Source organism: Lineus longissimus, chromosome 15 (assembly GCF_910592395.1).
Source record: "Lineus longissimus chromosome 15, tnLinLong1.2, whole genome shotgun sequence".
NCBI classification, from domain to species: Eukaryota; Metazoa; Nemertea; class Pilidiophora; order Heteronemertea; family Lineidae; genus Lineus; species Lineus longissimus.
In genome coordinates this window covers 12051439-12075205 of record NC_088322.1, presented here as the reverse complement: position 1 = coordinate 12075205, position 23767 = coordinate 12051439, and the positions used below count along the sequence as shown (strand labels likewise).

Below are 23767 nucleotides of genomic sequence, written 5' to 3'. Positions count from 1 at the left end.
GTATTATGATCATTTCTCGTGTCTGGAAATCACGTGTTGCTATCTCGTCCACAGGTAAGAACAGAGCAGAGGCACAAGGTTTACTTAGCCTTCTTCTCATCGCACTGCTTTACTTAGTGACGACTTTACCATATTCGATAATGTCAGGCTTAGGAAATGGGCTTGACCTTTTCGGTGCAAAGTATTCATTTCTAGTTACCCAGAAGGACTATGATGCCTTCTTAGGTCTTATACAGGCAAGCCTGTCAATTACCTTTGTAAACCATAGCATTAACTTTGTAATATATGCCTGTACACTGAAGACATTTAAAGAGGAACTAAGAAGAATGTACGTTATATGTTGTGCTTCACAACTATGTCAGAAGGCTGATTTTCACTCCTGACCAACAAGTGTTTTTAACTGACAGATTCTCTGCATTAAAAGGCCCTGCGCCGACACTCGTCACTCGAAGCTGGTTAACCGCCGACATAAAATTTCTCTCTCGTCACTTTTCTGCTTCCTTCCCGTCAAAAGTCGCCAACATGTTTTCCTTTACCGTCATGGCGTCATTTTCCTGACAAGAATCTCACATTCTTGAGACCCGTTCAAAATACTATTCATGATATATTGAACAAAAGTACAGCATTATCAGAAGTATATTGTCGCATATTTGGAGAAGAAGACGAAATACGTTTTCTCTAAAATAAAAGAAGAAGCAAACACTTTGTTGTTTGAATGCAATTTCTTGTAATTCTCAAGCAATTTTACTTCTTACGCTTGGCACAAGGCCGTAGGATGCATTCCCCCAAAGCTCACTATTCGGGTTACATTGGGGTTAGCACCAGGCCGAACAATAACTATTAAAGAATTACCTTAACTCTATATACAACTTTCCAGAAATGGGGCGCTGAGTGTCCGAAATAGTGATGTCATAAGGGGAAACTAGGTCTTATGGTGGAGGGACAAAGGAGATAGTCATGGTTGACCAACACACTTGAATGCCTTTAATGACGGACAAGGGGGAAAAAGTTAGTTCCAATGCAAGCCACCAATTAGCCAAGAATCTCACATTTTTGAGACCTGTTCAAAATACTATTCATGATATACTGGACAAAAGTACAGCATTATCAGAAGTATATTGTCACATATTTGGAGAAGAAGACGAAATACGTTTTCTCTAAAATAAAAGAAGAAGCAAACACTTTGTTATTTGAATGCAATTTCTTGCCAACGCCCCCCCCCCCCCCCCCCCCACCCTTAGTAAGCAGCACTCGTCCCATTTATATAAAGCAACAGTGAGTTAATATCTTTCAACATGCCTAGTTCATTCATTACATTTCCGAAATAAGAGACGTAACATTTTGATTCACTGGAATTAACTTTTCCTAATAATAGCGAATTGAGCTTATTTGGATTAGATTTTGTCGAATCTTATTACAGAACAAAAGCATCAGTATTTTTAGACTTGTTGATGATATAAAGGGAAATAACGCTATTTTACATGGCACATCCCATTTTAGATGGAATGGGATTGACATGGTTGATATGCTGAGTTTGAATGAATGCAAATCTCCTCCGCTTGGGTATCATCGTTTTGTTCGTCGTGTTTAGACTTAAGTTCAAGATACATGTATTTGTTCATTAAGGGACTTGATCATAATTATTTCTCAACTCAAATAACTGTGTCCATGTAACGTGCTGTTATGTTTCTATCACCAATGCATAAGTCTACATACGTCGTGTATGCTCATTTCGTCCAACCACACAATTTCGTCATACTTTTGATTTGGCACGTCTGTGTAGTGAGCTGGGACAGACTGGAGCAAGTGGTTATCACAACGGTAGCGTAGGAACTATCGCCGAGGAGACCGAGGATTCAGGAGTTCATGTGGATGACGAACTCTTGGAGTTCAACAGTCGTCAAACTGCATATCACTAGATTCTAGATTCCGCATTAGGTATCTGCTTTGAACCAGAGCATGATGATAGATTAACATGTTTACTAGACCCGTTAGCCATTTTATTTTGCGTTTCTACGGCTAAGGTGGATTTTACCTGACTGATGATGCGATCTTTTGCAAAAATATGCTTTATGAAACTTTTTTGATCACGCTCTTGTTGACATGCTGGTGCGAATTTATGCATATAATTGATGCCACTGCTCAGGTCGAAAATCTTGATCAGACTCTTATAATATTTAATAAGATTAGTTACGATGTTTTCCAGTTTCGTATACAATCAGTCAATGTTTGGTGGGAGATTCTTAGTTAAGACCTTAACTATTACTAAGAATGTTAGAAGAATCTTGCCATGAATGAAGAGTATTTGTCGTTCACTATCTGCCTTCAGTGATTACGTAAAATTTACCATCAGTCTTCCTAATTCTAAGACTAGAGGAACTTACGTACACTCCCTTCGTATAAGTCCTCATTTGACTTCGATTGTGAGTTTTTGAGATGGATTCACCACGCAATGAATCAGCAACTGACCTCCCAAATACAACAGACAACAACGTCTTTTATGACATCACGCTGGTATTAGCTGAATTGATTAACAGATATATTCTCGGCGCCGTTGTCATATTTGGGATTTTTGGCAATCTTCTTTCCATAATTGTTTTCAGGAGGTTGTGGAGCAACGACCGCAGGACTACGACATACCTCCTGCCTCTGGCAGTGGCAGACCTAGGGGCCCTGCTCTACGGATTATGGTTCTGGATCCGAACTGGAATAGATGGCTTTCCGAACGGCTATTTCTATCTAAAGGATCCATTTTCGACTGAAGCTACGGTGGCCTGTAAGATTATTCGCTACGTGAATCGAACACTAACGTGTGTGTCTTCGTACATACTTGTAGAATACACTATTGAGCGATGTGTAGCAATCTGGTTACCATTGAGAGTACGCTTTCTCATCACAACAACACGACGTCAAATCATCGTCATATCAACTTTTTTCTCTATGTCTGCTCTGAATATACCAATCCTCGTCTATTATAATGTATATGTATGGGCTGGCGAGCATCACGTTTGTTTCTTTCACGGTTTGAAACTATCCGCCGTTGAATTATTTTGCCTTGCTGAATTTCTAGACGTGTATTTGCCCTACAGTATACCATGCTTAATCATATTCACAGGCAGTGTCCTGATCATTTTTCGCGTCTGGCAATCACATGCTACAATCTCGTCCTCCGGGAAGAACAGAACAGGGGCACAAGGTTTGCTCAGTCTCCTTCTCAATGCTTTTCTATATCTGGTAACAACATCGCCTTACTCCATCATCTGGGGATTAGGCAGCGGATATGAATATTTGGGTGTTAAATATTTCTTCATAAAATCAGAAAAGGATTATGACGCCCTTTCGAATCTTGGGTTTAGCGCTACATCGGTATCATTAATAAATCATAGTTTTAATTTCGTTATATACGCGTGTGCTTTGAAGATATATAAAGTAGAATTAAGAAAAATGTTCTGTCGGGGTCGAGCAAGTTAGTTCGTCCTGTAAGCATTTGTGGTGCGCAACTATCATGATATGGTTCTGGCAAATTGGGTTAGCAAAGGAGGAGAAGATGACCACAAGCTACTGGACACTTGGATTTAATATCTTTAATTACCATAGTCACTAGCTGCTAGGTAAGAACGTTTCGATTTTATGTATTATCATAAATGAAAGTAAAATCGGAATAAAAGACACCAGTGATAATGTTGGACCATGTAAATTATCGAACCCACGAAGTCTCGAATTATGGGTCAATGATATATTTCCATTATCAAACCAAAGACAATAATTTGCAGCATAGAACGCAGGATGGGCGAAAAATAGTGTATTTTGAAAAACATTAGTTTCACCCATCCTGCTTTCTATGCTGCAAATTATTGTCTTTGGTTGGATAAACACCAAACAGTAACAAGGAGGATGTGGTATACACTACATTAACCAGAAGGCAAGTTGATATTCGCAGCATATTTAGTCTTGGAATTTGTGCAGACTAGTGTCCTTCGAGTTATTCGTATGGCTACAAAAGAGCTATTTCTGTTGATATTGGAGATGAAATGTATACAGATATTTTTACCTTGCAATGTCTATAATAATAGCTGTACAGAATTAACAAGCTAATAACGGAGACTGCAAACTTAAGTATTTATGGTTCACAGAAAGTGAGGATCAATCAACAGTTAACACATACAGCTTTGGTTATGAATGTGAGCTGTTTTAGGAATCCAAAGCGACAAGAGATTACATAGTTGCACAGGGTCCATCAAGCTTCGAACACTTCTATGAAGACCGAGAAGCAAAGAATGACAAGGTGTTCGAATCACCCCAGGATTAGGATGTGATTCATAGAAACCAATAAATTGTTTATAATGGTGTTTTTCTAAACGTTCTCGTTGCGCGGGGGCGTAGCTAGTAGGGGGGAAATCCATCAGAAATCACAAAAAAGTGTTTTTGATAATGATTTTTGCCGAAAAATTTCAAAAAGTGTCATTTTGCCCTCTCTCTCCAAGACCATAATGCTAGCTACTATACGCCCCTGTGATGGGTCTAAGGTTCCTTGCAAACTCAGAAGAAGAAGGACTTCTGTGGACTGGTATTAGATTTACAACCTCATTTTTGAGACATCGCGTGAATCTTCCGATGACTGTCACAGAAAACAACCTCCATGGCGAGAGTCTTACACACTTTCAGGCTTGTTCCATTGTCATTGACAAAAGCTGCATGTTTTCTCCTTCGTGTGACTATACTCATGATCATAATTCCAATGGCTGTTGGCGTCGCGTTCTATTACTTTTATAGTTTCTGAAGGTGCTCAATTAATAAATCCAAACTCCTAAATAATAGATAACGCTGTGAATCGTGACAGTTTATCCCATGTTCACAACCATAAAGCACTCAGTAACATAATGAAAAATACATTTATCGACAATTTCTTCCAAAAAATTTTTCCCAACACGCAACTCAACCGTTTATTTCCCAGGATTCAGAACCTCCCAGTCAAAATTTTTATATCATCGATAAACACTGTCACGCAAGCTCACGACAATAGCTGTATTCTGATTCGATGAACCGAAAGCGTTTCTATCATATCAATCGTCGTGTTAAAAAATGCTGGGCTGCATATGTACATGAATGAATAAAAAAAGTAAACGAAGAGAAACTTGTTTTTTTTGGGGGTCAACGGGGAGTCGAACCCGTGACCACCAGATCGAAAGTCAAGCATTCTAACCGTTGATCCACAGAGGTCTCTATGTTTGGGTGGAGATTTTCTTTGCCTGTAAAGTGTAATAGCCAAGCTATTGCGATATGAACCTTGTGTGAAATAGAGCGACACTTTTATTTCACACAAGCTTCAGATGACCATGATGTTGAATTCGTTGAGAATTTTTTTTGTGGCTTGTTCCATTGTCATTGACAAAAGCTGCATGTTTTTCTCCTTCGTATGACTATACTCATGATCATAAATTCCAATGGCTTTTGGCGTCGCATTATTTAACTATTATAGCTTTTGAAGGTGTTGCTCTATTAATAAATCCAATATCAATTTATAAACTCCTAAATAATAGATAACGCTGTGAATCGTGACAGTTTATCCCATGTTCACAACCATAAAGCACTCAGTAACATAATGAAAAACACATTTATCGACAATTTTTTCCCGACAATTTTCCCCAACAGGCAACTCAACCGTTTATTTCCCAGGATTCAAAACCTCCCAATCAATTTTTTTAAATCATTGATGAACACTGTCACGCAAGCTCACGACAATAGCTGTATTCTGATTTGATTAACCTAACCATTCTGTCGTATTAGTTGTCATTTTTTAAAAATGCTGGGCTATCATTATTAAGGGATTGCGGGTTTATCGACGCGGCCGTGAAGATTATTTAGAATGGCTTGTTGTGGCAATTATTAAGTTGTTATTGTCAATGGATGGATAGCTGGCATTTTGATATTTATCATCGAATAGCACCCTGCCTCATGAAAACACCAACTTTCTTGTCATTTGAAAACAGATTTACGCGACATTTTCACATCTCTTCCATCGGACAAACTCGACCTGACGTGATGGTAATCACACTTTATATTACATTAGCTCATAGAAATTTACCAAAGCGTTAGATTGTAACTGCATTACAGGTTATGGGTTTATTAATCATTGGCTCCGCTTCAAATATGATGATAGATTTCAATAATTTCTAATGACAACTCCACTAATTACATTGGTAATATGGTTGATTTCTGGCACGGTGGTAGCTTCACGAGAAAAAAAAATTTAGGCCTTATTTTTGAATTGAACTGCTTTGTAATTCTCAAGCAATTTTACTTCTTACGCTTGGCACAAGGCCGTAGGATGCATTCCCCCAAAGCTCACTATTCGGGTTACATTTGGGGTTAGCACCAGGCCGAACAATAACTATTAAAGAATTACTTATACTCTATATACAACTTTCCAGAAATGGGGCGCTGAGTGTCCGAAATAGTGATGTCATAAGGGGAAACTCGGCCTTATGGTAGAGGGACAAAGGAGATAGTCATGGTTGACCAACACACTTGAATGCCTTTAATGACGGACAAGGGGGGAAAAGTTAGTTCCAATGCAAGCCACCAATTTTGGGAAGCATGTATAGTAGCCCCTTGTTTATTCAAAAATTTCAAAAATTGTAATCACATGTGAAAGCACGTTGATCAACCCATACTATACTATATTTAATTTGATATCCAAATGCCACAAATAGAACTCATTTAGAGAAGGTTTTTGTACAGCCATTAATAAAAGGAAAAGGAAATTTAACTTGTTGCAAACATATTATGTTTTAAACTTTAGAAACAGAAATAACTGTTGTGCCGCGTAAGAATCTATTTCGGATGGAATCCGCAAAGTATAAACGGAGTTTAATGCACTCCGAATCCATTTTGCTGTTTGGATGGAGTAATGAACGGTCAAAATGCAGGTCATGCTGGGTACATTTTGTCAATTTCCTTCATTGAAATCAGGAAATATACGCTTCATCTACACTGACTGTTCTTCTCATACTGTATGGCCTACAACGATCTATAACGAGTCAAACAGACAGTTCGTAACGTTTCGTTTCATAACAATCACACTGGCAGTCTCAGAATGTTCAGTATGGACTTAACACGCACTGCATTAAGTGTTAAAACTTTACCAGCGACGCAAGCACGAAGAGCAGCTGAAAGTACCTTTTATGACGTCACAGTAGCTCTGGCAGAAATAATAAACATCTATCTCTTAGGTGCCGTGATCATATTCGGCATTTTGGGCAATATTTTATCTATTATAGTCTTCAGCCGTGTATGGGGACATGACCGACGGAATACGACGTACCTCCTTCCGCTGGCCGTGGCAGACCTGGGGGTGATTCTGTACGGATTATGGTCCTGGGTCCGGTCAGGCATCGACGGTCATCCCAACGGCTACTATTACTCAGAGGATAACTTTTCAACCAAAGCTACAGTGGCTTGTAAGATGTTGAACTACATCAGTCGATCATTGACTTGTGTATCTTCGTACATTATCGTGGGGTACACCTTGGAGAGGTGTGTTAGCGTTTGGCTGCCCATGAAAGTCAGACAAGTGATAACAACATCAAGACGTTACTACATCGTTATTTTTATCTTTGTTTCAATGTTCGTTCTCAATATACCCATTCTTACTTATTACAAGGTGTACATTTGGTTTCATGAACCTGTTTGTTTCTTTGATGATTCAACGCTATCCAAGTTGGAAACATTCTTTCTTGTTCAAATCGTAGATGTAATTTTAGCATACAGTTTACCATGGTTGATGATACTAGTAGGCAGTATTATGATCATTTCTCGTGTCTGGAAATCACGTGTTGCTATCTCGTCCACAGGTAAGAACAGAGCAGAGGCACAAGGTTTACTTAGCCTCCTTCTCATCGCACTGCTTTACTTAGTGACGACTTTACCATATTCGATAATGTCAGGCTTAGGAAATGGGCTTGACCTTTTCGGTGCAAAGTATTCATTTCTAGTTACCCAGAAGGACTATGATGCCTTCTTAGGTCTTATACAGGCAAGCCTGTCAATTACCTTTGTAAACCATAGCATTAACTTTGTAATATATGCCTGTACACTGAAGACATTTAAAGAGGAACTAAGAAGAATGTACGTTATATGTTGTGCTTCACAACTATGTCAGAAGGCTGATTTTCACTCCTGACCAACAAGTGTTTTTAACTGACAGATTCTCTGTATTAAAAGGCCCTGCGCCGACACTCGTCACTCGAAGCTGGTTAACCGCCGACATAAAATTTCTCTCTCGTCACTTTTCTGCTTCCTTCCCGTCAAAAGTCGCCAACATGTTTTCCTTTACCGTCATGGCGTCCTTTTCCCGACAAGAATCTCACATTCTTGAGACCTGTTCAAAATACTATTCATGATATATTGGACAAAAGTACAGCATTATCAGAAGTATTATAGGGCAGTTTAGACGACAGGCGAAAAGACCGCATTCGGATCGAATCTGGATGAATCCGGATTAAAACCACCCAAGGCGATGGTACCTTTTTAGTCCGGATGCAACCACATTGATCCGGATCTTTTTGCGTTTACACGACGAAAAATTAATCCGGATTCGGGACGCATCCGGATTTTTTCGCGTCGTCTAAACGGCCCTATTGTCACATATTTGGAGAAGAAGACGAAAATACGTTTCCTCTAAAATAAAAGAAGAAGCAAACACTTTGTTATTTGAATACAATTTCTTGCCAAAGCCCCCCCCCCCACACACACACCATTAGTAAGCAGCACTCGTCCCATTTATATAAAGCAATAGCGAGTTAATATCTTTCAACATGCTTAGTTCATTCATTACATTTCCGAAATAAGAGACGTAACATTTTGATTCACTGGAATTAACTTTTCCTAATAATAGCGAATTGAGCTAATTTGGATTAGATTTTGTCGAATCTTATTACAGAACAAAAGCATCAGTATTTTTAGACTTGTTGATGACCGCATCATAAAGGGAAATAACGCTAGGTTACATGGCACATCCCATTTTAGATGGAATGGGATTGACATGGTTGATATGCTGAGTTTGAATGAATGCAAATCTCCTCCGCTTGGGTATCATCGTTTTGTTCGTCGTGTTTAGACTTAAGTTCAAGATACATGTATTTGTTCATTATGGGACTTGATCATAATTATTTCTCAACTCAAATAACTGTGTCCATGTAACGTGCTGTTATGTTTCTATCACCAATGCATAAGTCTACATACGTCGTGTATGCTCATTTCGTCCAACCACACAATTTCGTCATACTTTTGATTTGGCACGTCTGTGTAGTGTGCTGGGACAGACTGGAGCAAGTGGTTATCACAACGGTAGCGTAGGAACTATCGCCGAGGAGACCGAGGATTCAGGAGTTCATGTGGATGACGAACTCTTGGAGTTCAACAGTCGTCAAACTGCATATCTCTAGATTCTAGATTCCGCATTAGGTATCTGCTTTGAACCAGAGCATGATGATAGATTAACATGTTTACTAGACCCGTTAGCCATTTTATTTTGCGTTTCTACGGCTAAGGTGGATTTTACCTGACTGATGATGCGATCTTTTGCAAAAATATGCTTTATGAAACTTTTTTGATCACGCTCTTGTTGACATGCTGGTGCGAATTTATGCATATAATTGATGCCACTGCTCAGGTCGAAAATCTTGATCAGACTCTTATAATATTTAATAAGATTATTTACGATGTTTTCCAGTTTCGTATACAATCAGTCAATGTTTGGTGGGAGATTCTTAGTTAAGACCTTAACTATTACTAAGAATGTTAGAAGAATCTTGCCATGAATGAAGAGTATTTGTCGTTCACTATCTGCCTTCAGTGATTACGTAAAATTTTACCATCAGTCTTCCTAATTCTAAGACTAGAGGAACTTACGTACACTCCCTTCGTATAAGTCCTCATTTGACTTCGATTGTGAGTTTTTGAGATGGATTCACCACGCAATGAATTAGCAACTGACCTCCCAAATACAACAGACAACAACGTCTTTTATGACATCACGCTGGTATTAGCTGAATTGATTAACAGATATATTCTCGGCGCCGTTGTCATATTTGGGATTTTTGGCAATCTTCTTTCCATAATTGTTTTCAGGAGGTTGTGGAGCAACGACCGCAGGACTACGACATACCTCCTGCCTCTGGCAGTGGCAGACCTAGGGGCCCTGCTCTACGGATTATGGTTCTGGATCCGAACTGGAATAGATGGCTTTCCGAACGGCTATTTCTATCTAAAGGATCCATTTTCGACTGACGCTACGGTGGCCTGTAAGATTATTCGCTACGTGAATCGAACACTAACATGTGTGTCTTCGTACATACTTGTAGAATACACTATTGAGCGATGTGTAGCAATCTGGTTACCATTGAGAGTACGCTTTCTCATCACAACAACACGACGTCAAATCATCGTCATATCAACTTTTTTCTCTATGTCTGCTCTGAATATACCAATCCTCGTCTATTATAATGTATATGTATGGGCTGGCGAGCATCACGTTTGTTTCTTTCACGGTTTGAAACTATCCGCCGTTGAATTATTTTGCCTTGCTGAATTTCTAGACGTGTATTTGCCCTACAGTATACCATGCTTAATCATATTCACAGGCAGTGTCCTGATCATTTTTCGCGTCTGGCAATCACATGCTACAATCTCGTCCTCGGGGAAGAACAGAGCAGGGGCACAAGGTTTGCTCAGTCTCCTTCTCAATGCTTTTCTATATCTGGTAACAACATCGCCTTACTCCATCATCTGGGGATTAGGCAGCGGATATGAATATTTGGGTGTTAAATATTTCTTCATAAAATCAGAAAAGGATTATGACGCCCTTTCGAATCTTGGGTTTAGCGCTACATCGGTATCATTAATAAATCATAGTTTTAATTTCGTTATATACGCGTGTGCTTTGAAGATATATAAAGTAGAATTAAGAAAAATGTTCTGTCGGGGTCGAGCAAGTTAGTTCGTCCTGTAAGCATTTGTGGTGCGCAACTATCATGATATGGTTCTGGCAAATTGGGTTAGCAAAGGAGGAGAAGATGACCACAAGCTACTGGACACTTGGATTTAATATCTTTAATTACCATAGTCACTAGCTGCTAGGTAAGAACGTTTCGATTTTATGTATTATCATAAATGAAAGTAAAATCGGAATAAAAGACACCAGTGATAATGTTGGACCATGTAAATTATCGAACCCACGATGTCTCGAATTATGGGTCAATGATATATTTCCATTATCAAACCAAAGACAATAATTTGCAGCATAGAACGCAGGATGGGCGAAAAATAGTGTATTTTGAAAAACATTAGTTTCACCCATCCTGCTTTCTATGCTGCAAATTATTGTCTTTGGTTGGATAAACACCAAACAGTAACAAGGAGGATGTGGTATACACTACATTAACCAGAAGGCAAGTTGATATTCGCAGCATATTTAGTCTTGGAATTTGTGCAGACTAGTGTCCTTCGAGTTATTCGTATGGCTACAAAAGAGCTATTTCTGTTGATATTGGAGATGAAATGTATACAGATATTTTTACCTTGCAATGTCTATAATAATAGCTGTACAGAATTAACAAGCTAATAACGGAGACTGCAAACTTAAGTATTTATGGTTCACAGAAAGTGAGGATCAATCAACAGTTAACACATACAGCTTTGGTTATGAATGTGAGCTGTTTTAGGAATCCAAAGCGACAAGAGATTACATAGTTGCACAGGGTCCATCAAGCTTCGAACACTTCTATGAAGACCGAGAAGCAAAGAATGACAAGGTGTTCGAATCACCCCAGGATTAGGATGTGATTCATAGAAACCAATAAATTGTTTATAATGGTGTTTTTCTAAACGTTCTCGTTGCGCGGGGGCGTAGCTAGTAGGGGGAAAATCCATCAGAAATCACAAAAAAGTGTTTTTGATAATGATTTTTGCCGAAAAATTTCAAAAAGTGTCATTTTGCCCTCTCTCTCCAAGACCATAATGCTAGCTACTATACGCCCCTGTGATGGGTCTAAGGTTCCTTGCAAACTCAGAAGAAGAAGGACTTCTGTGGACTGGTATTAGATTTACAACCTCATTTTTGAGACATCGCGTGAATCTTCCGATGACTGTCACAGAAAACAACCTCCATGGCGAGAGTCTTACACACTTTCAGGCTTGTTCCATTGTCATTGACAAAAGCTGCATGTTTTCTCCTTCGTGTGACTATACTCATGATCATAATTCCAATGGCTGTTGGCGTCGCGTTCTATTACTTTTATAGTTTCTGAAGGTGCTCAATTAATAAATCCAAACTCCTAAATAATAGATAACGCTGTGAATCGTGACAGTTTATCCCATGTTCACAACCATAAAGCACTCAGTAACATAATGAAAAATACATTTATCGACAATTTCTTCCAAACAATTTTTCCCAACACGCAACTCAACCGTTTATTTCCCAGGATTCAGAACCTCCCAGTCAAAATTTGTATATCATCGATAAACACTGTCACGCAAGCTCACGACAATAGCTGTATTCTGATTCGATGAACCGAAAGCGTTTCTATCATATCAATCGTCGTGTTAAAAAATGCTGGGCTGCATATGTACATGAATGAATAAAAAAAGTAAACGAAGAGAAACTTGTTTTTTTTGGGGGTCAACGGGGAGTCGAACCCGTGACCACCAGATCGAAAGTCAAGCATTCTAACCGTTGATCCACAGAGGTCTCTATGTTTGGGTGGAGATTTTCTTTGCCTGTAAAGTGTAATAGCCAAGCTATTGCGATATGGACCTTGTGTGAAATAGAGCGACACTTTTATTTCACACAAGCTTCAGATCACCATGATGTTGAATTCGTTGAGAATTTTTTTTGTGGCTTGTTCCATTGTCATTGACAAAAGCTGCATGTTTTTCTCCTTCGTATGACTATACTCATGATCATAAATTCCAATGGCTTTTGGCGTCGCATTATTTAACTATTATAGCTTTTGAAGGTGTTGCTCTATTAATAAATCCAATATCAATTAATAAACTCCTAAATAATAGATAACGCTGTGAATCGTGACAGTTTATCCCATGTTCACAACCATAAAACACTCAGTAACATAATGAAAAACACATTTATCGACAATTTTTTCCCGACAATTTTCCCCAACAGGCAACTCAACCGTTTATTTCCCAGGATTCAAAACCTCCCAATAAATTTTTTTAAATCATTGATGAACACTGTCACGCAAGCTCACGACAATAGCTGTATTCTGATTTGATTAACCTAACCATTCTGTCGTATTAGTTGTCATTTTTAAAAAATGCTGGGCTATCATTATTAAGGGATTGCGGGTTTATCGACGCGGCCGTGAAGATTATTTAGAATGGCTTGTTGTGGCAATTATTAAGTTGTTATTGTCAATGGATGGATAGCTGGCATTTTGATATTTATCATCGAATAGCACCCTGCCTCATGAAAACACCAACTTTCTTGTCATTTGAAAACAGATTTACGCGACATTTTCACATCTCTTCCATCGGACAAACTCGACCTGACGTGATGGTAATCACACTTTATATTACATTAGCTCATAGAAATTTACCAAAGCGTTAGATTGTAACTGCATTACAGGTTATGGGTTTATTAATCATTGGCTCCGCTTCAAATATGATGGTAGATTTCAATAATTTCTAATGACAACTCCACTAATTACATTGGTAATATGGTTGATTTCTGGCACGGTGGTAGCTACACGAGGAAAAAAAATTTAGGCCTTATTTTTGAATTGAACTGCTTTGTAATTCTCAAGCAATTTTACTTCTTACGCTTGGCACAAGGCCGTAGGATGCATTCCCCCAAAGCTCACTATTCGGGTTACATTTGGGGTTAGCACCAGGCCGAACAATAACTATTAAAGAATTACTTATACTCTTTATACAACTTTCCAGAAATGGGGCGCTGAGTGTCCGAAATAGTGATGTCATAAGGGGAAACTCGGCCTTATGGTGGAGGGACAAAGGAGATAGTCATGGTTGACCAACACACTTGAATGCCTTTAATGACGGACAAGGGGGGAAAAGTTAGTTCCAATGCAAGCCACCAATTTTGGGAAGCATGTATAGTAGCCCCTTGTTTATTCAAAAATTTCAAAAATTGTAATCACATGTGGAAGCACGTTGATCAACCCATACTATACTATATTTAATTTGATATCCAAATGCCACAAATAGAACTCATTTAGAGAAGGTTTTTGTACAGCCATTAATAAAAGGAAAAGGAAATTTAACTTGTTGCAAACATATTATGTTTTAAACTTTAGAAACAGAAATAACTGTTTTGCCGCGTAAGAATCTATTTCGGATGGAATCCGCAAAGTATAAACGGAGTTTAATGCACTCCGAATCCATTTTGCTGTTTGGATGGAGTAATGAACGGTCAAAATGCAGGTCATGCTGGGTACATTTTGTCAATTTCCTTCATTGAAATCAGGAAATATACGCTTCATCTACACTGACTGTTCTTCTCATACTGTATGGCCTTCAACGATCTATAACGAGTCAAACAGACAGTTCGTAACGTTTCGTTTCATAACAATCACACTGGCAGTCTCAGAATGTTCAGTATGGACTTAACACGCACTGCATTAAGTGTTAAAACTTTACCAGCGACGCAAGCACGAAGAGCAGCTGAAAGTGCCTTTTATGACGTCACAGTAGCTCTGGCAGAAATAATAAACATCTATCTCTTGGGTGCCGTGGTCATATTCGGCATTTTGGGCAATACTTTATCTATTATAGTCTTCAGCCGTGTATGGGGACATGACCGACGGAATACGACGTACCTCCTTCCGCTGGCCGTGGCAGACCTGGGGGTGATTCTGTACGGCTTATGGTCCTGGGTCCGGTCAGGCATCGACGGTCATCCCAACGGCTACTATTACTTAGAGGATAACTTTTCAACCAAAGCTACAGTGGCTTGTAAGATGTTGAACTACATCAGTCGATCATTGACTTGTGTATCTTCGTACATTATCGTGGGGTACACCTTGGAGAGGTGTGTTAGCGTTTGGCTGCCCATGAAAGTCAGACAACTGATAACAACATCAAGACGTTACTACATCGTTATTTTTATCTTTGTTTCAATGTTCGTTCTCAATATACCCATTCTTACTTATTACAAGGTGTACATTTGGTTTCATGAACCTGTTTGTTTCTTTGATGATTCAACGCTATCCAAGTTGGAAACATTCTTTCTTGTTCAAATCGTCGATGTAATTTTAGCATACAGTTTACCATGGTTGATGATACTAGTAGGCAGTGTTATGATCATTTCTCGTGTCTGGAAATCGCGTGTTGCTATCTCGTCCACAGGTAAGAACAGAGCAGAGGCACAAGGTTTACTTAGCCTTCTTCTCATTGCACTGCTTTACTTAGTGACGACTTTACCATATTCGATTATGTCAGGCTTAGGAAATGGGCTTGACTTTTTCGGTGCAAAGTATTCATTTCTAGTTACCCAGAAGGACTATGATGCCTTCTTAGGTCTTATACAGGCAAGCCTGTCAATTACCTTTGTAAACCATAGCATTAACTTTGTAATATATGCCTGTACACTGAAGACATTTAAAGAGGAACTAAGAAGAATGTACGTTATATGTTGTGCTTCACAACTATGTCAGAAGGCTGATTTTCACTCCTGACCAACAAGTGTTTTTAACTGACAGATTCTCTGTATTAAAAGGCCCTGCGCCGACACTCGTCACTCGAAGCTGGTTAACCGCCGACATAAAATTTCTCTCTCGTCACTTTTCTGCTTCCTTCCCGTCAAAAGTCGCCAACATGTTTTCCTTTACCGTCATGGCGTCCTTTTCCCGACAAGAATCTCACATTCTTGAGACTTGTTCAAAATACTATTCATGATATATTGGACAAAAGTACAGCATTATCAGAAGTATATTGTCACATATTTGGAGAAGAAGACGAAAATACGTTTCCTCTAAAATAAAAGAAGAAGCAAACACTTTGTTATTTTAATACAATTTCTTGCCAAAGCCCCCCCCCCCCCGCCCCCCCCCCCCCCCCCCACACACACACACCATTAGTAAGCAGCACTCGTCCCATTTATATAAAGCAATAGCGAGTTAATATCTTTCAACATGCTTAGTTCATTCATTACATTTCCGAAATAAGAGACGTAACATTTTGATTCACTGGAATTAACTTTTCCTAATAATAGCGAATTGAGCTAATTTGGATTAGATTTTGTCGAATCTTATTACAGAACAAAAGCATCAGTATTTTTAGACTTGTTGATGACCGCATCATAAAGGGAAATAACGCTAGGTTACATGGCACATCCCATTTTAGATGGAATGTGATTGACATGGTTGATATGCTGAGTTTGAATGAATGCAAATCTCCTCCGCTTGGGTATCATCGTTTTGTTCGTCGTGTTTAGACTTAAGTTCAAGATACATGTATTTGTTCATTAAGGGACTTGATCATAATTATTTCTCAACTCAAATAACTGTGTCCATGTAACGTGCTGTTATGTTTCTATCACCAATGCATAAGTCTACATACGTCGTGTATGCTCATTTCGTCCAACCACACAATTTCGTCATACTTTTGATTTGGCACGTCTGTGTAGTGTGCTGGGACAGACTGGAGCAAGTGGTTATCACAACGGTAGCGTAGGAACTATCGCCGAGGTGACCGAGGATTCAGGAGTTCATGTGGATGACGAACTCTTGTAGTTCAACAGTCGTCAAACTGCATATCTCTAGATTCTAGATTCCGCATTAGGTATCTGCTTTGAACCAGAGCATGATGATAGATTAACATGTTTACTAGACCCGCTAGCCATTTTATTTTGCGTTTCTACGGCTAAGGTTGATTTTACTTGACTGATGATGCGATTTTTTGCAAAAATATGCTTTATGAACCTTTTTTGATCACGCTCTTGTTGACATGCTGGTGCGAATTTATGCATATAATTGATGCCACTGCTCAGGTCGAAAATCTTGATCAGACTCTTATAATATTTAATAAGATTAGTTACGATGTTTTCCAGTTTCGTATAGATATACAAGTCATGTACGATCAGTCAATGTTTGGTGGGAGATTCTTTGTTAAGACCTTAACTAAGAATGTTAGAAGAATCTTGCCATGAATGAAGAGTATTTATTGTTCACTCTCTGCCTTCAGTGATTACGTAAAATTTACCATCAGTCTTCCTAATTCTAAGACTAGAGGAACTTACGTACACTCCCTTCGTATAAGTCCTCATTTGACTTCGATTGTGAGTTTTTGAGATGGATTCACCACGCAATGAATCAGCAACTGACCTCCCAAATACAACAGACAACAACGTCTTTTATGACATCACGCTGGTATTAGCTGAATTGATTAACAGATATATTCTCGGCGCCGTTGTCATATTTGGGATTTTTGGCAATCTTCTTTCCATAATTGTTTTCAGGAGGTTGTGGAGCAACGACCGCAGGACTACGACATACCTCCTGCCTCTGGCAGTGGCAGACCTAGGGGCCCTGCTCTACGGATTATGGTCCTGGATCCGAACTGGAATAGACGGCTTCCCGAACGGCTATTTCTATCTAAAGGATCCATTTTCGACTGAAGCTACGGTGGCCTGTAAGATTATTCGCTACGTGAATCGAACACTGACGTGTGTGTCTTCGTACATACTTGTAGAATACACTATTGAGCGATGTGTTGCAATCTGGTTACCATTGAGAGTACGCTTTCTCATCACAACAACACGACGTCAAATCATCGTCATATCAACTTTTTTCTCTATGTCTGCTCTGAATATACCAATCCTCGTCTATTATAATGTATACGTATGGGCTGGCGAGCATCACGTTTGTTTCTTTCACGGTTTAAAACTATCCGCCGTTGAATTATTTTGCCTTGCTGAATTTCTAGACGTGTATTTGCCCTACAGTATACCATGCTTGATCATATTCACAGGCAGTGTCCTGATCATTTTTCGCGTCTGGCAATCACATGCTACAATCTCGTCCTCCGGGAAGAACAGAGCAGGGGCACAAGGTTTGCTCAGTCTCCTTCTCAATGCTTTTCTATATCTGGTAACAACATTGCCTTACTCCATCGTCTGGGGATTAAGCAGCGGATATGAATATTTGGGTGTTAAATATTTCTTCATAAAATCAGAAAAGGATTATGACGCCCTTTCGAATCTTGGGTTTACCGCTACATCGGTATCACTAATAAATCATAGTTTTAATTTCGTTATATACGCGTGTGCTTTGAAGATATATAAATTAGAATTAAGAAAAATGTTCTGTCGGGGTCGAGCAAAAAGTTAGTTCGTCCTGTAAGCATTTGTTGTGATGATACGGTTCTGGCAAATTAAGTTAGCAAAGGAGGAAAAGATGACCACAAGCTACTGGACACTTGGATTTAATATCTTTAATTACCATAGTCACTAGCTGCTAGGTAAGCACGTTTTGATTTTATGTATTATCATAAATGAAAGTAAAATCGGAATAAAAGACACCAGTGATAATGTGGGACCATGTAAATTATCGAACCCACGATGTCTCGAATTATGGGTCAATAATATATATTTCCCAGATGAGCACCCTGCTCCTCCTAGACCATATCAAACCAAAGACAATAATTTGCAGCATAGAACGCAGGATGGGCGAAAAATAGTGTATTTTGAAAATGGGACCGTAAAGCATTAGTTTCGCCCATCCTGCGTCCTATGCTGCAAATTATTGTCTTTGGTTGGATAAACACCAAACAGTAGCAAGGGGGATGCGGTATACACTCCATTAGCCAGAAGGCAAGTTAATATTCGCAGCATATTTAGACGTGGAATTTGTGCAGACTAGTGTCCTTCGAGTTATTCGTATGGCTACAAAAGAGCTATTTCTGTTGATATTGGAGATGAAATGTATACAGATAATTTTACCTTGCATTGTCTATAATAATAGCTGTACAGAATTAACAAGCAAATAACGGAGACTGCAAACTAAAGTATTTATGGTTCACAGAAAGGGTGGATCAATCAACAGTTAACACATACAGCTTTGATTATGAATGTGACCTGTTTTAGGAATCCAAAGTGACACGAGATAACATAGTTGCACAGGGTCCATAAAGCTTCGAACACTTCTATGAAGACCGAGAAGCAAAGAATTACAAGGTGTTCGAATCACCCCAGGATTAGGATGTGATTCTTGAGGAAATGATGACGTCACATGGTGTTGTTGTTTAATTTCCCTTTCTCCCTCCAACTAATGCTAATTCAACTATTAATTATCTTCTTCACTCCTCACATTGTGGAAAACCGCCTATCACGTTTCGCCAATTTTGACATTATCTAAAAAGATAAGCATATGCTTGCTTTTGCTTGGAAAGTGACATCAAACAAAAACCTTATATATCAACAAATACATTCAGTGTCCGTTGTGGTATCGAAGAACTTTCGAGTTGAGGCATTCTTAAGATGCTAAGGACCTTTCTTGAAATGCGAAGAGCCTTAGAGTTGGACTTTCCTACCAATACAACGGACGCACCAATTTGGCAATACGTCACAGTACACAACATTAAACACAGATCGTCCGACAATTCCTTTTATTACGCCACCGTAGTTCTGTCAGAGATAATCGACAAGTATATACTCGTCGCAATCACAATTTTCGGAATTTTTGGAAATCTTCTCTCCATCTTTGTCTTCATCAGAGTGTGGGGAAAAGATCGCATAACTACAACATACCTTCTACCTTTAGCAGTTGCAGACCTAGGAGTGATGTTGTACGGGTTATTTGCCTGGGTCAGTAGAGCCAGAATAGAAGGATTCCCGAACGGTTACTTCTACCTGAAGGATCCACTTTCGGCTGGAGCTACGGTGGGCTGTAAGTTGATCCGCTATTTTAGCAGAACGATGACCTGTGTATCTTCGTACATAATCGTGGGTTACACATCAGAGCGGTGCGTTGGGGTGTGGTTACCATTGAAAGTGCGATCCCTTGTCACAACCGAACGACGCTACGTAATTATCATATCAATCATTGCATCTATGTGTGCGCTCAATATACCCGTTCTTGTCTATTACAACGTATATCCTGCATGGAACAGTGAGTATTATTGTTTCATTTATGACACAAAACTATCAACCTTAGAACTGTTCCTTCTGGGTGAAATTCTAGACAGGCACTTGCCGTATAGCATTCCGTGCTTGATGATTTTCGTAGCCAGTGTCCTGATCATTTTTCGTGTATGGCGATCACATAGTGCAATCGCGTCTACAGGGAGGAACAGGGCAGAGGCGCAGGGTTTACTCAGCCTTTTTCTCATTGCCTTGTTGTACCTGGTAACAACCTTGCCCTATTCCGTCATTTGGGCGCTGAGTAGTGGTTATGAAGAGTTTGGATTTGAATATTTCTTCATAAAGACAAGAGAAGATTATGATGCCCTTATAAATCTTGGCCTGTCTGCAACCTCGGTCTCGTTCATGAACAATAGCTTTAATTTTGTCATATACGCATGTACTTTGAAGATATTCAAAGTGGAGTTGAGAAGGATTTTTTGTCGATGTCAACGAAAATGCTAGAAAGCGGGTCCCAGCATAACGTCCAAGCATAACGCTTTAACCGCGGCTCCTCACCTTTAGAAAGTGCCATACGCGGACATCAAATCGATATTTCGGACAAGAAGATAAGAACGGCGATGAGATTTGAGTAAAAAACAAGGGTACTCCGTTCGACACTTTTATTCTATTCTTCATTGAATAACTTTGAAAAAAAAAGGTTTAACAGAAACAATTGAGCGGACAGCCTCGTATGGCGTGAAGATATGGATTTGAGAAGTTCATGACCTGCCAGATGTGTCTGACGACGAATTTTGACATGGATTGCATGTTCTTTTTCTACGTAGTTTAGTAAGTTTAAATATGTTTGTTAGTGTAACATCACGTCATGGTAACACAGACGAATCAAATGGAATTGAATAGAGGATCATAATTATCATCTAATGTGTAAATAAACACATGAATTTCATTACGAGATGCTTTATGGCTGAAGGTAAAGTAATGAGATTTGATAATGTATGTGGTTTTACTGTACAATAATGAAAATTAGTATTCTGCATCAATGCACTACCACCATCAATATGAGTGTATTGAACTATTGGTGGTGCGCAGGACTGCATAACATTGTAGCGCAACGGTAATCAGGTAATCGTCAACCTTATTGGTACTGCATACTTTGTTGATGTGGACGAGGAGTCAACCACAATTGCCGTGTCGCAGAAAAGGCATTAAAACACCTAGATACATTCTGTGATCGCAAACATTGCCATTGGATCAAGGATCACTCCTCATGAGCATTCATCATGGAGTGGGGATGGTATCCTAGACCCCAATGGCTTGTGTCATATCCATCCGAATTGACGAGTCAATGAGGCTACTAGAAAGGATTGAATAACCAGCAAGTTTGTAACATGCTGCGAATTGCGAGCAGTGAATGAAACACAGAACAATCAACAAAGTTGTTTTCCATCACAAAAGCTGTTATCCTGGTGGTTTGTTTTTATAGCCTGAGCAACCATTGATGGCGGTGTGGCAGGAGTAATGGCCAGAGTTAAAAAATAACGCGGTGGCTCTAGGGAACACTCGGGTTTCTGATTTATTCACAGCACAGCCAGTAGATCTGTGGAGCAAATTAGGGAATAGCTTCTCTATAAATATATTAGATGCCCCGGCAAGTCTTTGCCCCTGCAGACTTCCTAACACGCCATAAGCATGTAGCAACATTTGCTTTTTACTAGAACTACGGAAGAGGTTGTGGGAAGCTACTTGTTTTAACAAAATCGCGTTCAATCCTACAAAACAGATAACAATGACGTTTAATTTACGTCTCGATGCTTCAGAAGAGCCAAAGGTCGAAAAGGAAAGTAATAGCATTTTTAGAATTTTCCTACAGGTTACGCCCACACTTGAGACAATGAAGCTAAAACAAAACAAAACAGATTATATCAACCTCCTAAAAATCTATTTGTTCCGAGCTTCTCGCTAAAGGCAACTTGGTGATGGTACAGCTTTATAATCAGGTGTTGAGAATGATGATACAATATGGTGGTACAAGCTTAACAATTCAGTGTTGAGAATGATCCAGCCTATAATCAAGTGTCGAGAATGAAAGAAGATACAGCACCAACTTTATGTAATCAAGTGATGAAAATAATGACATATATTATACTACTAATAGTGATGTGACCTACGTAGAGACACACTAATAGTTTTCCTGGTGGGAGGGGACTAATGGCACCACAAGATAACACAATTCTAAAACGACCGGGACAACACTACTAGCAACACTTCATAACAACATTATCGTGTGCTACTAACATTGGCATAGACTAACATCAGACGAAATTCGATAAACAGGACGCTGTGTGAGCGTTTGATGGGCTCTCTCGCCCGTCCTAGTCATTAAATTGCTGAATAATTCAGCAATACGAAGATATAAACATTTAATGGACGTTACTCGCTGATTCCAAGGGGATGTGACCTATTGATGTGACAAGAGACGCGAAAATCAAGGGACAACTTTATAGAGGAGTGTTCTGGTGGTTCATTATGGAGCGATGGTATTACTTTTAACCTTGTAATAACTACATTTGGGTATAATGTGGTGTTTTACAGTGTGATACATTCACCCGTGACGTTAATTATGGGCACATGATATTAACGCCAGGGTGGGATATTGCGTGACCAAAGGACTAAAATCAACCATGTTGGACTTTGCACTGCTCAAATTGTTTGGTGTCAGTTCGAGGTTGGAACGTCCTCACAGAAAACAATGTTACAGACTTTCACGAAACACCCGGAGCCATCTTCCGAAATATTAGTACAGCAAGTCAAGGATTACCATTGTATAATGAAAGTGCAGAAGAAAGAAATGTGTCCAAGAAGACAGCTATATGAGGGATAGTACATTATTTCCATTATACCAAATACATTTCAATCCCTTTAAAGGTGTCAAATTAGAACGCTGGTGTGAATCGACCAAAGAGTTTATCAAGCAACGGTGTGATCTGGAAGTGTACATGTACCTTAAAGACATGATGACGTAATTCTCGTCTTCAAATTAAGGGAAATCGCACAGAATACCTTTAAAATACTTTTTTTCACTCTTGTTCTCAATACAAAAGAAAGACAGCTAAGAATTAATTGTACGTTGGTGCAGCATTCCAGTAGGTGTCTAACTGCGAATGCATTGTGAAAACGTGAAGTGCAGAGACGACGACAGCACCGCAAACAGGGACCACACTCACTCCAGATTAGGGGTGATGACAGGGGAAACTAGGACAAGATACACTGACCCACGGAACCTTCGCCTAGAACATGTAGAGAAATCAACACTTTGATTAAATTTTGGTATAATCTAAAATTCAGTGGCGTAACATGTTCTGTTCAATAAGTCGATTTGTGCTAATGAACTAACTGCACTTGGCTACCCCCAAGAATGGATGGTCATCTGTCAGAAAATGTGATTCAAGAGGTTGAAGTGTAGAGTTTGATGAGTTATTTCCTTATTGCATTTCAAAAACGGATGTTCCATGTCCAAAGGAATTAGCTACTTCAAATCAGTTAGACATGCCACAATTCCAATACCGAGCGGTTTAATTGAATATTTGAATACCGATGTAATGATAGGATTTCGTGTAAAAGCTCGAGTAAGAATTGTACTGATTTTGTATT

The 23767-nt window shown here is 39.2% G+C and overlaps 1 protein-coding gene across 12 annotated transcripts in view; it reads right to left on the bottom strand.

Moving 5' to 3' along the window:
- Positions 1–23767, bottom strand: part of LOC135499996 (gamma-aminobutyric acid receptor subunit gamma-2-like) — a 139598-nt gene that overhangs the window by 72106 nt on the left and 43725 nt on the right. The window lies entirely within an intron of this gene.